An 18,227-nucleotide genomic window follows, 5' to 3' on the forward strand; every position below is an offset into this window, starting at 1 on the left:
AATCCAAGCTGGCTGGCCTCAAATTCTGCCAATTCAACCACTGTATGACACTACTCCTCAAATGGGAACACAGTAAAACTTACCACGCATAGTGAGGATCAACTGATAATAACGCATAAAAAGCTGTTAGCACAGTGTCTGACACATAATAAATGTATGATAAATGTAGAAGTAGCAGTAGAAGAGATTAGACACATATACAAATAAACAGAATGCCCGGCCAAAAATAAGTGCACACCTCCATTCTTTTTCATGGTAAACCTCCTTCTTAGAGACCAACCATTATAACCGCGGATTTACAGTGAGGAGCTGTGTTGAGGGGAGAACTGCAACATTTCTGAATCAGCATACAAGTGATCTGTAATATAAGGAGCAATCATTTTTATATATGTACATTTCCAAAGCTCATGCAAAGCTTAAGGTATCTGAAGTGCCCTCCTATTAAAATTCAGACCGTATTTGCTAGAACAATTTCCAATTGAGCAATGTAAAAATGCGTCTGCTGCCATTTCTCTTCTTCCCTCCTTTAATCCCTACTCCCCAATTTCCTTTAGAAAGAAACAGCAGCATGGAGTTTCTTTTCAAGGTCTTAAAATAAAAATATCCAAAAAAGGGATGCTGCTTATCAAATCTTTCAGAGTTGTTTGAAAAAGAAAAAAAAAAATGCATAAAGAGCCAAGTGCTTATATTCTGGCCAAGTTATGAGGCTCTGAGAACAAGAGCTTGAGGGGAAGACTGTTAACCCCATCCACGCCACCAGAATTAGCTCTTTCCCTTTTGGTTTGCAAGCACTGCCTGTAAAGCCCTCGCATGAGAGGCCAGCCTGCTAGGGAAATCCAGGAATCTGCAACAAAAACGATGACAGTCTGAAATACTCTCTGGTGCCAACCTCCAAATTCTCGTCTGTCACTTCAGACCCCCACTAGTTGACAGAGCAGCAGAATTTCAACTCCAGTAGACTTGAATGTGCCTCTGGGCAAAGAAGCAGAGCTAACGAGGAAAGGGATTTAAAGAGTTTTTCTCGGGTGTTTGTCAAACTTTTATTCCCTCTCTGTGTGCAGAGGGGATTCAACTTCAATTTGCTGCAGCGGCTCTGGGTCCAGCCCCTTACTTGAGGGTAAGTTGTAATAAATTTACGGCATTATCTAATTGCATTTGTTAAGCTGATTTGTGTGATCTGATAAAGCTGTCAAATATTTTTGCCTAAATAATACAAAGCCATTTATTTACCAAAAAAAATTTTGTGTGATTTACAGAAAAGATACTTAACAGAGAATTTTACCATTTGTATTCATGTTTTCTTGTTTCCTGAGAAATTAAATAGCAAATACTAATAAATGATGGTGATTTTAGTGAAGACCAAGAATAGAAATGTGGAACTGTTGATCGCCTCAGTAGCATTCAGATCTTAGTGAAGCCTGAATCTTGTAATGTGTTTTGTAGAAGTACTTTATTACATATATGAAATAAACTATAAAGAAGGCAGTTTTTAAAAAAAACTTTCAAATCAAATAATTTGTATGTTTTCCATGTTTAAATTATCTAAAGTTATTCAATCTCCTGAGCCTAACAGCAATGTAGAAGCGGAACTTTTTGCTTTTCCAAAAGGTAGGAAAATTTCTCCTTTTATACTATGTTCTTGTTTGATTATTTTTAAGTTATTGTGATTATTTTCCCTTTCTTGGTTCCCTTTTACAGCTTTATAACTAATTATTTTTTGCCTCCTACTATCATTTGTTAAGATGCTCACGCATAGACCTAAAATTTCTCTAATTCTTGATAATGTCTTATTTACAAAAGCAAAACTAGGAGAGGAGAATTAAAGAGCTAAAGAGATTATGATAACTCATATTATAATGTACTACCATTTCTGGCTCTCTTTTCTAAAATAAAGCAATAATGTAAGTGGTGCTTATTCGTCCTTCCCAGGTATTAAAGGTCACTCTGCAAGAGAAAGAAAGAAAGAAAAAAAAAAAAACATGGTTTCAACTGCAGATCAATACTGTTGAAACAGTACACCAAGAGGTACTGCAGAAAGAGTATCTCTTTTGCACTGCCTTTAATCTGCAAAGAGGTTAAATATGTCACCTTGGCATTGTATCTGAGCTCTCCTCTGGCCCAGGGCCTAAGCACATTGAATAGAAATGTTCACTCAGTCCAAGTCAGCAGAAATCTTTTTTTTTTTTATCCTCTCCTTTCTCGTAGACACCAGCTTTTTTCAGTTCACAGCTTACTCAGTTAAACCTGATGGTTGTGACTATTGTTAACTATGATTTTTTTTTTATTAAAAACACCCTCTTTGGAAAGATTTAAGTTTATATTTCTGTTCATTTAATAAGATCTAGCAAAGCAGAGCAGTTTATTTCATCTGCTTATCATCCAATCAACTAGTGCCACTTTCCATATTTTGGAGAAGAATATGCACGTGTTATTTATGAACCTTGCCTTTTTCTTTCAGAGAATTTTCACACAGCCATTGAGCAATTAGAGTGCTGGCATTTCCTTCCTAGGTCTTTTGAGATTTAATCCCCAATAGCTTCTCATGGCACAGATTCACGTATCAACTAAGTAAAAATAACAGTGATGACAGAAATAAAATGAATAGTGATGTATCTGGACAACTTGAAAACGTTATTTATTTCATTTCCTCTTGACTGTTCTTTTTACTCAGTTGACTTAAACACTGCTATTTTACTTAAGTTTAGCACCATATTCAGAACAGGTTGGGAACACTTTTCCACCAAGAAGAGCATAAACAACTTGTTAGAAGATTTGAAGTGCACGTAGTCCTCACTTATCCCTCTAGAATGATCTTCAGTGGAGAAGGAGACCCCCATAAATAAATCCAGTAGAACTGCCTGAGAGATGTCCAACCAGGCCAGGGTCTGTTTCTCATGGGGCTCACAGGGCATCTTCTGCCAAAGGCTGAGTTAGCAATGATAGCACTACTAGTCAGGCTAGCCTGGCTTTTGTCTTAGTCATCAAAAGATGGATAGAACTTTGAAAAACAGAGTGCATGGTCCTGACTGATTGTTCCAAAGGTGGGGAGGCAATCCAATAAAGTGAATGAGACCATGACCTGTGGTTTATATCTGACCATATGGACCTGGTTTATATAAGACCATGGTTATATCCAAGCTTTACCGCAAAATAGCTCTGTGACTTTGGGCAAACAGCTTAATCTCTTTGTGCGTCAGTCTCTTCATTCATGGAAATGGGATTATAAAATCAGTAGCTACCTCAGAGATTTGTTGTAAGAATTAAGTGAAGAAAAGAGCCATGTCTGGTACATTAAAGCAATCAATCAATCGTAGATAATATGAAAGTACTGGACTAACTATACGTCCCTATTGAAACTCCGTAGAACAGGAACTGACTCTAGATATTTTCTCAGGGTTTCTTCCTTGTACTAATACATTTTGCTCTATAATAAAATATGAATGCCAGGTCTATGCTTCTGAAGCAGCACAGCAGAGTGGACAGAGCATGGGCTTCAGAGTCCAATGCATCTGGGCTAGAATCCTGACTCTGCCTCTTACAATCAGTGTAAGCTTCGGCAGTTACTTCTCACCTCCATGACTCAGTTTACCCATCTGTTTAGCAAAATGGGGATAATAATACACACAAATGAGGTCGTTGTAGGAATGAAATGTGATGTTTATTAAATGCCAAGTATAGCACCTGGCAGAGAAGTAAACACATAGGAAAGTTGACAGGTTGCTTATAAGGAATCTCATACATCAGTGAGGCCTCTGTTACATACTTGCAATGATTTCTCTGGTAGTGACAATGGAGATCAAGAAGGAAATATCCTTTGAATTGCCTTTTTTATCCAAAGAAATGTAAAAGTAAATCTGACATCACTATTTTCCCCTGGTGGGGGGGCCTCAACACGAGGTGTTTACTACTATGAGCCTTCACTGCTGCATCAGTTAGTAGCTTCTTAATGGCCAAGTCAAAGGAAACCAAAGAAAGTGTTATATGTCAGCTTGCCATTACACAGAGTGGGAAGAAATGCTGCTTTGCCATCAATTCTGTTTTATTGGCCTACTTGGACAAGAGGGAAGGCCCCCAACATTTCTTCTTTCTTATCTCTTCTAAAGGCAAGAATAGGGCTTTTGACTTGCTCCAGGGGATATTTTTTCCTCTCTAACTGAAATTCAAGTGAAAGAGTCTTTTTTTGTTTTTTTTTTTGTCTTTGTTTTGCGTTTTTGTAAACCTCTCCCCTATGTTCCTAGTATTGAAATGTCAGCTGCTTTTTCTGGCTGCATGTAGCAGGAGCAGGCTGTCGTCATAGCAATGAAAGGGTGTAGAGAGACTCCTGCTTCATGACCCGCTCTGGGAAATAACTCTTAGTCTGCTTTAAAATCCTTCTTTAGAAATGAAGTCTCCAGTCCTGGCTTGTTTCCTTCCTATTACACAACCAACTTATGTACACCCATTGCAGTAGCTAAATGTTTCCTTTAAAGATTTAGTGAATAGGTATTTTAAAAATCAACAAGAGAGCTGCTAAAACAGTGGCTAGTTTACTGTGGCATACAGGGGAAAAACAACTGGGAAGGCAAAGGAAGAGAAATAGAAATGGCCTCACATGATATACATACTGCAGCACACCCTGCAATAAATCCATTTTTCAAGTTCCCACTGCTTCCTCCCATCTTCACGATGTGGGAGGTATAGTGGTTATGGAGGGGAATTCTGGGGCAGACTGCCTGGACTTGAATCCTGGCACTCATACCTTCTAGTTGTTTTAATCTAATCCATTCTGTGCCTCTGTCTTCTCATCTGTGAAATAGATATAATAACAGTCATAAAATTGTCATGGGAATTGAATGAGATTGAACATGTAAGGCATTTATTACAGTATCTAACCCATGGTAAATGTTGGCTGCTAAGCTCAGGAGCCTCAGTTTCCCCCACTTGTGAAATGTGGATAACAGCTAATTCATAAGATCATTCTATTTTTTTGTTTTTGAGACAGAGTCTTGCTCTGTTGCCCAGGCTAAAGTGCAATGACATGATCTCAGCTCACTGCAACCTCCACCTCCTGAGTTCAAGTGATTCTTGTGCCCCAGCCTCCTGAGTAGCTGGGACTACAGGCATGTACTATCATGCCTGGCTGATTTTTGTTGTTTTAGTAGAGATGGGGTTTTGTCATGTTGGCCAGGCTGTTCTCAAACTCCAGGTCTCAAGTGATCTGCTTGCCTCAGGCTCCCAAGGTGCTGGGATTATAGGTGTGAGCCACCATGCCCAGATGATCATTGTATGATTAACTAAAATAATGAATGTACATGCTTAATAAGTAGTAGCTATTACAATTCTTTTTCATGGTTTTGTTACTGAAACACCAAGGTTCCAGTATAGGTCCTGCAGCTCACTTCATAGAAAGCCAATCACTGAGACAACAAGTATTGCCAATGAAGAATGCTTTAATCAGGTGCTGCAGCTGAGGAGATGGGAGGACAGTCTCAAATCCATCTCACTAACTGACTAAAACTAGGGGTTTACATAGCAGGGGAGAAATGTAACAATGTGTAAGAAAATAAGAACTAGGGAGGGGTAAGGAAACAATCATGGTGAATAAGGGGTCAGGCATCTGCTGCAGTGATCTGGTGAGTTTCCACTCTTTTATACTTTTTTAGAAGCCTGAAGGTCCTGTCCTGAGGAAGAAACTTAGATAAAACAAATATAAGTTTCACACTTGAAGACCAGGAGGGTCAATTTCTATGTTTTTCAAAAAGATCTGTCTGTGGGACTATTGGGTAAGTTTCAGTTTGATCTAACTCTGACATGAATGGCCTTTTTGAACTTAGAATCTCCCAGTGAGTTAAATATAATGAATAGAGGCCTCAGAATTGTCACTGCATAAATGTGAACCATTTGATTTCTAAAGGGGGAAAAAAAAGAATTGTGACTTTTTACATTTATAAAGACTCATCTCATCTTGATTAACACTAGGGTAAAAAGTATTAAAACACCTTATCTTTCATTAACTTTTTATTAAGTTTCTGTTTCAGTTCCTCCAGTGTTTTCTAGGTCATGCAATAATGAAAATAAGTTAGCATTTTTATCTTACATCTCAAACAACTAATGTATTCAGTGTTCTATCCCATGCAAAATGCCAGAGATGCAGCAGGGGGCAAAACTAGAGAGGGGCTGAGCTCTTGTGGTGCTTACCATGTAGTTATGAAAATGGTCATTAATCAAACCATCACAATAATGAAAACTGCATAGGCCCAAACATAAGGTGCCCCCAAATACAACGCCATCTTCATCTTTCTAGTGAGAACATCCTCAACCAAAGTGTTTGGCCAAACAGAATGTACAAATGGGTAATATATTGTAATGCACACTTGGGATATTTAATCTATGGTTCACATACATATTTAATATGTTATTTTAATTTAAATGTTTTATACTTATTAACATGACTTTTTCCTTTCTCACATTTCATGAAACAATTTTGTTAAAACTCTTCATACGCATCTTTAACACCAATGTGTATGTTCACTAGATCCAAGCTGTAATTAATACAGAGCACATCATCAATCCTTCTGCAAGTTGCTAAACATCTGCTGATGCTGCAAATTTAATCCCCAGGCATTAGTCCTCATTCGTGGTCATGCTCTCCACACTTTCATTACTTACTAGATTGTTTTTTTCAGTGCTCTTTAAAGCGCTTATTTAAAAACCACTTGAAACTGTAGGTGTGGCTTTCTAAAACTGTGTGATTCCAACTTGCAATAATGAAGTCATACCTCAGGAATAATGACTAAACCTGCTTTAAATATCTTTATCTATTTTTTCATCCATTTTGTCAAGGTGATTTTCCTAAGAACAAAAATAAGCATTGCTTGAGATTTTTTTTTTTTGAGACAGAGTCTCATTCTGTCATCCAGGCTGGAGTGCAGTGGTGTGACCTTGGGTCCCTGCAACCTCTACCTCCTGGGCTGGAGCAATTCTTCTGCCTCAGCCTCCCTAGTGGCTAGGATTACAGGTGTGCACCACCACTCCTGGCTAATTTTTTGTATTTTTAGTAGAGACAGGGTTTCGTCATGTTGGCTAGGCTGGTCTTGAACTCCTTACCTCAGGTGATCACCCACCTTGGCCTCCCAGAGTGCTGGGATTACAGGCATGAGCCACCATGCCCAGCCGCTTGAGATGATTTCTAATTGTTTTTTTGGAATAGTACTTTGCTGCTCAAAATGAAGAAACTGAGACAGTGGCCGTTAATGTGAGAGACTTTGGAAGCACTTGAATATAAGGCAAATCGCTCTTTTTTACAGCAGGATTTGGGGGCGTGAAAAAAAACACATTTGAATATATGCCATATATAATGATATACTGAAATAAGTGTTATGAAGGCAAAACACCTTTGTTCTAAGAGAGTATATAAGGATCCTGACCTCCACTCAGGGTCAATAATGGCTTTCCATGATCTGAAGTCTGAATAGAGGTTAACTCTGTGTGTGTGTGTGTGTGTGTGTGTGTGTGCGTGTGTGTGTTTGGTGGTGGTGGCTGGGAGGAGTGGGTGCTGGCGAGAGAATTCTGACAGCGTGAACACTTGTGCAAAGACCCTGGAGCAAGAGGGATCGTGGCCTATTTGAGGAACTGAGAGGCAGCCAGCTCCCGAGAGCAAGGGCAGAGCAGTGGAAGATGTAAATCTCCATAATACTCCCTTCCCTGAGCACTAAATATATGTGCCCTCTGCTTGATTCAAGTTTAATGTATACCTTTAATGTCTGGATGGCTTTCTGGTTAGTCTCAAAGCCCCAACAGGCATGACCATGTATATCCCTAGCTCAGACCCACATGGTGGTAGGTTCAATTAGGAAGGATGATGGGCATTTGAAGGTCAGATGCCCAGAAAAGTCTTAAGTCATTGACTTTGAGTATCTCATATACACTCACAGGGCTGGGACACCTTGATGTCAGATGGTGACTCAGCAGAGAACTCGAAATAGAAGAACGTCTTTTTCATCTTTCAGATGACTTTAGGGCTAAACCATAGAGCTCTCCCCAGAGACTCATTAATACTTTAAAAGCTCTGAAGCATCAGTGTTAACACTGGATCGAGTAACAGCACGTATATGTTAGCCAAAATATGACTAAGAGATTTGCTCTCTGATAACAAGGCCTTTGACTATTATGTAAAAACAAGGTGAACAGGAAAGTTCTGAGTCTGATTATAAAGTACCTATAATAACTGTTTTGTTTACTACATTTCCCAGAAAGGAAATTTTTCCATAGTTGTAATAATTGCTAAAAATAGCAGTCTACAGGCTTCCTCTGATATAAACAAATTCAACAGAAGATACCTGGCCTTATTTGGATGCATGGATGTACATACTCCAGGAAATGATAGGCCAAGAGTAATAAGAAAAAGAAAGTAACAGGACAAACCTCTCCTTTTTCTAGTACACATGGTATGTCTTTCTTAGTTCATTAAACTTTAGACAAAGCGATAAACAGATCAAGTTGTTATCATCTGCCTTGAAACCCAAAAACATTGAAACAAGTTCCCTAGGCCCAGAAGGGAAGGAAGAAGACTTGTAAATTTTGCTAAGGCTGCCAGAGAAGGAGCTATAACCACTGGAGGGTTCAGACTGCAGGGTAGAAACCAGGGGAACGCTATAGGCAACACAAGGAAAATTCAGTTAGGAAGACTTGAAGCAATAACTACCAGCACTAAAATTTCCAGGGAGTCACTGACGTGGCCAACATGAAAGAGGAATCCTGTTCTTCCTTTCAGAGGTATGGATGACTGCGTTTACAGTCTGGTTCAGTGTTCAGCTTATTAATGCTTAAGAGAAAAGGAAAGAGAAGGAAGATAGAAAGAAGTACAGCAAGGCAAGAAGTGCCCGGGGAGACAGGTATGCTAAGTTGATTTAAGTGGCATGGCAATATACAGAACTTCAAAAATAAAATTTATCTTTTAAAATTTAAATGTAAATTCATGTTCTAAAAAACTATAGGAACTGAAAATAAATCAAATACAAATATCTACTTCGACCTAATCTTACTGTAATTTAAGTTTCTAGGAAATATCATAGAAACTGAAGTGGAACCAATTACAAAAAAAGAATGCAAAATAAACTATAGTACCGAAAATAAAAACATATTCTGGTCGTTTGTGTAAGTTCTCTAATAAATCTAGACGGAGAATGAGGTTTTTGTGTTTTAGTGTATGCCAAACTTTAGACACCCTCCTCTTTTCTAGGAGATACAAATTTCAGGAGCGATATTTAGCTATTACACACATAGCTTTTCATCAAAGATGGGAGGTAGCTGACACACACATGGCCCATTCTGCCCATACCTTTCAGGTCAATCTCTAAGGGCTTGGCTGGGCTGTTTTCCAGCTAGCAGAAAGGATATTTAGGCCCTTTTTCCTTGCTTTTCCAGAGACAGAGCTTGTAGAGTGCTGAGAAATCCAATTACAACTTCTTTTCATGGTGAAATCCAATTACAGCCTCTCCATGGTGAAAGCCAATCTTTTTGATACAAAAGGAAACTAAACAAAAGGGCTTCAAGCAGGGGATATGCTTGTGCTCTGCCTTCTCACTTTGGCAATTATGCAGGAAGGTTGCAATGACCTTGGTTTGCCTTGCTTAGGAACAAAAGTCATAATCTACTACCCCCTACTCCCACAAAAAGGAAAAACGTTTTCATATCTGATTCCAGGAGTTTGGGGAGTTTCCTCAAGGATCCATTAATCAGGCAAAGCAAATTTTGAGCCAACACTTGCTCCCTCCCACACACTTTTTTTCCTGCAAGATGGCTTTTCTTATTGAACTTGGAATGCCATGTTAAACAATAAATAAATTAGTGAATTATTTAGGCCAATATCCTCCCATAATCTGTTTCCAACAACTTTTTTTTTTTTTTTTTGAGACAGTGTCTGGCTCTGTCACCCAGGCTAGAGTACAGTGTGCAGTGGTGCAATCTCGGCTCACAGCAACCTCCGCCTACCCAGCTCAAGTGATTCTCCTACCTCAGCCTCCTGAGTAGCTGGGACTAGAGGCACCTGTCACCATGCCTGGCTACTTTTTGTATTTTTAGTAGAGACGAGGTTTCACCATGTTGGCTGGGCTGGTCTTGAACTTCTGGCCTCAAGTGATCCACCCACCTCGGCCTCCCAAAGTGCTGAGATTACAGGTGTGAGCCACCGTGCCTGGCCTGTTTCTGATACCTTTGTGATATCCGAAGCTGTGTGTCACCCTTTCAGCGGATAAATAAAACATGTAAATGGTTTCATGATGTGCTTGAGGTTAGCGAGACTGCAGTACTGCTTGGAGAGGGGTCATCCTAAATTCCTAAAACCTGGTTGAGATAAATGGAAACAGTTCTCAAAACAGTAGTTTATGAAAATAGATATTTTATAAATACTTGACACAAGTCTATAATTGCTGAGATATTTAATAATAAAATTACTAACCACATTCTATTCAAATCTCTGTCACTTCTGTATAATCACTGTACTCCACTGAACATATGTAAAATACATATTTGCAGCTTATAGGGAAAAAAACTTGCAAATTTTCAGAAGAATCATGCAGTCAACTAATAGGTTTTTAATTGAAGATTAGTGGAGTGGGGAGTGGTAAATGGTTATCTTTTTCAAAACTCAGGACAAACTTTACCCTAGGTTCAAATAAAAGTGCTATGCCTACAGAGTTAACGAATCCACCATTCAAAGTGGCCCTAAATAGCTCTGAAAGCAAAGCATTTTTACATTATTTGATTCAACTTGAGTTATCTAATTGCCTATATAATATGATAGGGACCCAGGCCGGACACAATGGCTCATGCCTATAATCCCAGCACTTTGGGAGACTGAGTCAGGTGGATCGCTTGAGGTCAGGAGTTCAAGACCAGCCTGACCAACATGGTGAAAACCCGTCTCTACTAAAAAATATAAAAATTAGCCGGGCGTGGTTGTGTGCGCCTGTGGTCCCAGGTACTCAGGAGGTTGAGGCAGAAGAATTGCTTGAACCCGGGAGGCGGAGGTTGCAGTGAGCAGAGATCGGCCACTTTACGCCTGGGCAACAGAGCAAGACTTCATCTCAGAAAAAAAAAAAAAAAAAGATAGGGACCCGATAGGAAGGTACTCTGAGATGTACAAAAATCAGAAGAATTGACCTTTATGATGGATAAATAAAACATGTAAATGGTTTCATGATGTGTTTGGTCAGATGTTCATGCTGTCTTAGCTCATTGAAATCATTTTTAACTTTCAAGCCATTAGTTCAGTGGATCCTCCCAACCTTTTACTGGGGACCAAACAATTTTCAGCTAATTCTCTCTAAATCAAGGGAGTATTCTGTTAGAATTCAGAAGAAACAAAACACAAATTCTTAACCCTAAGTGTCTTCTTTTTCTCTCTTTTTCTTCCCTGTTGCCCAACTCCAACTAATGGGTTTTAAGGACTTTATAAAGGGAAGCAGGTTAATATCTTTCTAGAAAAACTTTTCAATAATTTCCTAAAATATGGGGAGAAGAAAATAGTGGAAGATGTTGTTATAAAATAGAAAAATGCTTGGTTGAAACCTTGGTACTTGTATTGATCTTGTATTCATTAGCTTTTTGGATAGGCATAGGAGGGGAAGAGAAGTATCAGCAATATCTCACTGATAAAAACAGCTGATGTCTTCTTACAATCTGAAAATGAAGCCATTGATTTCAAAAGCAAATGTTTTATTATACTTTGAAAAACACTCTGGATTGGATCATTCAAGGTTATAATAGGCTGAGGTAACTGCAGCCTCAAACTCCTGGGCTCAAGCAATCCTCCTGCCTCAGCCTCCTCAGTAGCTGGGACTACAGGCATGAGCCATTAAGTCTGGCTTGAGGGGAAGAATCTTTTCCCACGGTGGGAGGAGAAGAATTAACAGCTGTGGACCAGCTGTGGGCAAGCTGTGTCTTTTCGTCGCTTGAAGGCATCTTCTTAACGTTTTCTCTCTGAAGGCATAAATAAGCTTCCAGGTTTTCACCCTATTTTCAAAGAACTTTTCAAACTCTAGCCTTAAAATCCATTAGAGTTTATTACATCTGCTTCTTTCAGAAAAGGTAGATAATAAGTAACTTTGCACCACTGAAGTAAGCAAGCAATTGTTTCCCATATTAAATGTGTTGGCCCTCACCAAGGTACATGAGAAGCTTGGACCATGATCTGAATCCTAAAGGGACTTCTGCTGGGACTGAATGCTTGCATTAGAGGTTCACACAAGAACTAAATGCTCATCAAAGTACGCCATTATTCCCCAGAAGGTCCCAACACCATGAGAATGAGGCTACTTGGAACTGTCCTTTGGTATTATTTGTTGTTTTTCTTAATCCTGGAAGAGAACTACCCCCCAATGAATAATTCTTGGTCCATTCACAGAGCGGAAAGCACTTGAAATTCCTCTCCCAACTAGCAGAATTTAACAACTGACTTACTCTGTTAGCAAAAGAGAGACAATTTCCACTGAATCCAAAGGAGTTTTATATTATACTGGTAGAGTTTAACTAATAAGGGAAATTCAAATAAGAGCAGTCAGAGGATAAAGCCAAGAACTAGGCATTCAGGGGAAAGAAATTACAGGGGTAGTAGAGAAACAAATAAATTAAAGGGTAGGGAGAAGAGTTAAAGGCAGAAAAAGCAGAGGATTAATCTATCTGATAATTACAGGGGCTAGGCTTTAAAAGGTGTATTGTCATACTATTAACAACATGAAGCCAATCATTCAGATATTATTAAGTTACTGCAACGTCACAAATGCCAGGACTTCAGGTGAGCCATCCGAAGAGCAGATTCAGGGTTTGTGAAGCCAAGAGTTTATACGTATGTTTGGGACCTTCTTTTTTAAAAATATGAAAGTCAAAATCAAGTCTAGAACATTGTATGGAGCCTGCACAAGTGAGGGGCCTTGAAACTCAAGCTTCCTAGTTTTATGGCACGTCTATCCTGGCCATATTCAAATGTCTATACCCCAAATACAACAAAAAGTCGAGAAAAATAAATAAATGTAAATATGAGAAAATCCTGTGTTCTCTTTCTCTGAGAAAGAGAAAATAGTAGCACAGATACCATAGTAGGACTTGAGCAAAGAAAAATAAATATGGCCAAAATAATTTCTCCCACTATAACACAGGGCAGGGGGTGGTGGACCCTTTCTGAAGGATTGGCAAATGTCTGAGAAAAAGAACAGGCAACTGTCTCCCTGGATGGATCCATCCCATCTGGAGCTCTGGAATGAGACACAGTGAGATTAGTGAGTGGTATGATAAGATGAGAAACTCTGAAAGGCATGATTAAGAGGTGGTGAAAGGTGGCTATTGCACAAGCTTGGGTAAGATAAGCCTGGGGAATCTTCTAAATATAATTAAAGTAATCCCTCAATTACACATTATAGAAAAGGAGGAATGGACTAGTTTCGCCTGAGCAAGAAAGAAACAGACCTTTAAGAATGTGTCTGAAAAGCTGTCCCTCCAGGTACCCTTTGGCTTCCATGCTCCTCACTGCTGACTGGGCACGGTGGCAAAGAGGGATGGTCAGGAAGCACTCACTGAATGGTAGTTCTGTGAAATGGAGGTGAGGGTCACAGATGGGAGTGCATGGGTGGTACACAGATGAAGTGCTTAGCATAGAACCTGGCATATAGTAAAATCTCAGGAAATGTATATGACATTGAATGAGCTGCTATTAAATGGTCTAAGATAAAAATGTACTTTTTCAATAAAATAATACTTTGATGACCATAAGTGATTCTACTACTAATGAGTACACTTGAGTGCTATTCCGCACAGAAATATTTAATGTTTATAGCCAATTATATATTGCTTCTTAAAACTTAGTGACTCAAAACAACTGTTTCATAATGTCGCGAGATCTGGTGGGTCAGAAATTTGGGCAGGCCTCTCAGAGGTACTCAGCTAGGAGGTGAGTTGATCTGGAGTGGCACAAGATCTCTCCACTCATGTGTCCTGCGCATTTGCAAGGACAGATGCAAAGCTGGGATTGGTAGAACTGTTGAAGTATCTTCTGTGACATGACAGACCCAGAAAATGGCTCAAGGCTCCCAAAATGAGTTTTCCAGGAGATCCAGGTAAAAGTTCCAAGGTTTCTTATGAGCTAGCCTCAGAAGTCCCAGAACATCATTTCTATCTCAATCAATTGGCCAAGTAAGTCACTAAACCCAGTCCAGTTTAAGGCAAGGAGAATTAGACTCCACCTCTCAATAGCAGAAACAGCAAAGAATTTACAGCAATCTCTACCACAATATTTATACCTATTAAATAAGAAATGTAAGAAATTGTCTCAAGGCAGCTACCCATGTGAGTTAGAATAGAGTTGACATTTGTGGGTGTTTGGCTCTTAATGGGAGACCTATTTCTGCCATGACAAATGATTCCTCTGGAGATTTGTTTTAATGGTACATGGGTCAGCCAATAGGAAAACTCTAGGCATTTGAAATTCAAACGCTGAATGTTTGAATAAAACGCTGTCTAGCTATCATCTTTTACAATTCCAGCTGAGGTTCTCCTGAAAGTTTGGTAATGAGACACCCTGTTCCTAACAGAAGGAAAGGGCTCTCCTTCCAGTTACCTATCATCCCTCATCTTTAATCTCTCTAAATCCATAAAAAGAAACAGTGGGATGAAGGAAAGAAAGAAATAACCTAAGGACTCTAGTAAAGGGATGAATTAAAATATCTGACTTATTCATTATTGGGGTTCTTAAGCCATTTTCTGCCTTATGAGTGTTTCAAATATATGATAACATCTTTCATTTCATTTTTCCAGTTGGTGAAATTACCAAATAAATATAGGATCACATTTGAATCTCAAAACAACTCCAGAAGATAGATAAGAAAACGTATTTTTTTTTTTCCTGTTTTGTAGATGAAGAAACCAGTGACTTGACCAAAGTCTCTTAGCTGGTAAAAGGCAGTTCAAGTCTGGAACTTAGATCTTCCAGTTCCATATCAACTGTCCTTTAAACTACGTGGCTGCCTTCGAATAAGCTCACACATTTGAGCAAAATAATATTTATTTAGTTTCACATCAATCTGCATATTTAAGTCTTTGAGAATAATAACTGTGTATTCCAAAATTTGTCTCATTTTTGCATTTTTCCTCTGGAGTTTTATTTTCTATTTCTGCAAAAATAATCTGTATTTTGTAGTCAGTGCACACCAAACTTGAATGTCTCAAAATAAATGACTTTTTACTCATCCAAGAATAAATGGTATTCATCATACTTAGCAAGGACATCATGGTTTTGATTTTTCAAAGTACTTTGCAAGCATCAGCTAATTAAGCCTCCCTGAGTCTTCAGTATGACAGTTGTTTTTCAAAATATCTCTCATTTCCCAGGAAAGTTCTCCATTCTGTCTTATTTATACAATCAGCACATTTGCTCAGTTCTTAAAATAAGAAGCTAAAGGCCATGAAATTATTTTTTATCAATATGTGGCAAATACAATTAGCTCAGTGAGACAAAAATGCCCAGTGACTAGTCTAAAGGACAACATGGAACACGACGGAAGAACACAAGGTGTTTTAAAGTGTAGATACTGGATTGTCCCACAAGGTCCTTCAAAAATAAAACACAGGCATCTTCTTTATAATTGAAACTTGAAGGGGTTTCCTGCTTGGATCATTCTAAATGACATGACCGTGCTCTGCATTTAAATTTTGTTTTCAATTATAGGATGGAAAACACTCTTGAAAAATAGTTCCATCTTTGGACTCAGTAATAATCAGGGACCATTCAGTAAATGTTGGCTCTCAAAAAGCCTGCACAAGTGGCCATCTGAGGTTATATGACAGTCCCTAGACTTGTTCTATGCCTTAAAATATCTTCCATACAGCTACTCCAGGATTCTCAGCATTCGATAGCTCTTTTTGGGTTAAGAACAATGTGAACATACCTCTTATCTGAGAACAGAAATATATTAATTCAGGAATAATCTTTTTTTTTTTTTTTGAGATGGAGTCTCACTCTATTGCCCAGGCTGGAGTGCAGTGGCTCAATCTTGGCTCACTGCAACCTCCACCTCCTCGGTTCAAGCAATTCTCCTGCCTCAGCCTCCCAAGTAGCTGGGATTACAGGCTCATGCCACCATGCCCAGCTAATTTTTGTGTTTTCAGTAGAGATGGGGTTTCACCATGTTGGCCAGGCTGGTCTCAAACTCCTGAGCTCAAGTGATCTGCCCGCCTCAGCCTCCCAAAGTGGTGGGATTACAGGCATGAGCCACCATGCCCAGCCCTAATTCAGAAATATTCCTATTTCCTCGGTATGGTTTAGATGCATGCAAAAAACAAAGATTTAAAAGTATAGAATATAGGATAGGTGAGTTTGTGTTTAATGAGTGAACTAAAAGTAAATATGTTCTGGAACCAGCTCCTGGGAAGCTTGAAATCCCCTAGAGGAGGAAGATACGGAAAAGGGGAGGAGAAACACTAAGGTTCTTTTCCCTTATATCACACTTAATACAAGACATATGTAGTTAATGCAAAATATAAATGACTCTAATGATATTACTGATGACAGGCAGCAGGCAGAACAATGAAAATAATCATTTGCATGTGTAAGGTACTTCAGAGTTTGCAAAGAGCTTCCTCACCTCACCTTGCAAAGAGCTACCTTTGACATCGGAAAGAACTGTTATTCCCATCCTATAGATGAAGTTTGGAGAGAGAAAGTAATTTGTTCAAGGTAGTATTTAGTACTTGGCAAAGCCAGGGCCCAAAGCCAGAACTCCTGGCTTCTAGTCTGTAGCCTGTTCACTAGTCTGTTTGGGGAGAATATTGGATACTGAGTCCAAAGCTCAGTGTTTCTAATTCTTGCCCACCTCTTAAGCCTTGCACATTTGGCCAAATAATTTAGACTCTTCAAATTTCTGTTTCTTTACATTTAAAAATTATTTCCCTCCTTTCTTCATTGAATCAAATGAGAGAGTATATAAGAAAACATTTTATAAACTGTGAAATGCTAAATAAATACAAGGAAGGTATAACTAAATCCATCTTAATAAGTTAATATTCCTTGGAACCCTGCCTCAAGACATCCTTACAGTTAAACTTTCCTCCCTTTTGTGTTAAAGAATAAAGAGTTCCTCCTTCTCTTTGGAGTTAAACTTTTCGCATGTGCTTTAATAGTAGACCAGTAAATATGTATCCAGGACTTACTAAGATGGTATTGTCTCACTTAATCTTCATACTATTTTATAGACAATGAGCTGAAGCCCCCAAAAGCTACACAATTTGCTCATTTATGCAAATTAAGTATTAGAGCCTATGACATCGTGTTTCAGAACTTATGCCTTTAATTGTTATGAAATATTGTCTTGCTAATGGTTTTGGCAACTGGTTTGTTTTTCCTTGTTTTGGTTATCAGTTGCTATAAAACAGTATGTTCTCACATTAAATGGCTTAAAATCACATCCCTTTATTTGCTCATAATTCTCCAATCTGGATTGGGCTCGACCACATGATTCTTCTGCTGATTTTGTCTGGAGTTAATTCATTTGGCTTCAGTGAGCTAGGAACACATCTGGGGCTGAATCATCCAGGAGGGTCTGTTATCCTGCAAGGTTCTGGCCACATGGTCTCTGATCATTCAGTAGTCTGGGTCAAGCTTTTGTACAGCACGGCTGATAGCTTCCACCAAGACGAAAAACTCCAACGTGCAAAGGTTTACCAAGTTTCTGCTGGCATCAAGCTTGCTAATGTCACATTGGTCAAAGCAAATCACAAGGTTAAGGCCCATGTCATAGGGAAATGAAGCCCAGAAGTTGCGGTTTACTGGGGGTCATCACTGTTTACCATATCTCCTCTCTTACCCTTTATCTTCAATTTTTCCTTATTTACCTGTCTTTTCCCTTCAGCATAGAAGGGAAATCGGGGGCCGGGCATGGTGGCTCATGCCTGTAATCCCAGTACTTTCAGGGGGCTGAGGCAGGTGGATCACCTGAGGTCAGGAGTTTGAGACCAGCCTGACCAACATGGTAAACCCCATCTCTACTAAAAATACAAAAAATTAGCTGGGTTTGGTGGCGCATGCCTATAATCCCAGCTACTCAGGAGGCTGAGGCATGAGAATCGCTTGAACCCGGGAGGCGGAGGTTGCAGTGAGCCTAGATCACGCCACTGCACTCTAGCCTGGAAAACAGAGTGAGACTGTTTCTCAAAAAAAAAAAAAAAAAAAAAAAAGAAAGAGGAAAAGAAAGGAAAGGAAT

General features: G+C 39.1%; 1 protein-coding gene and 1 long non-coding RNA gene across 2 annotated transcripts in view; one reads left to right on the plus strand and one right to left on the minus strand.

The window, feature by feature from the left end:
* The first annotated feature begins 720 nt into the window (after positions 1-720).
* SPARCL1 (SPARC like 1) overlaps positions 721-18,227 on the plus strand; it is a 57,170-nt gene continuing 39,663 nt past the window's right edge. Inside the window, exon 1 of the mRNA XM_055297044.2 lies at positions 721-1,117. The gene's annotated coding sequence lies outside the window, so the exon portion shown is untranslated. The remainder of the gene's footprint in view (positions 1,118-18,227) is intronic.
* The window catches only part of LOC129492147 (uncharacterized), a 49,484-nt gene continuing 35,621 nt past the window's right edge, over positions 4,365-18,227 (minus strand). Inside the window, exon 5 of the long non-coding RNA XR_008660749.2 lies at positions 4,365-4,785. This is a non-coding gene — a long non-coding RNA (uncharacterized lncRNA). The remainder of the gene's footprint in view (positions 4,786-18,227) is intronic.

This window comes from Symphalangus syndactylus, chromosome 10, assembly GCF_028878055.3.
Source record: "Symphalangus syndactylus isolate Jambi chromosome 10, NHGRI_mSymSyn1-v2.1_pri, whole genome shotgun sequence".
NCBI lineage: Eukaryota > Metazoa > Chordata > Mammalia > Primates > Hylobatidae > Symphalangus > Symphalangus syndactylus.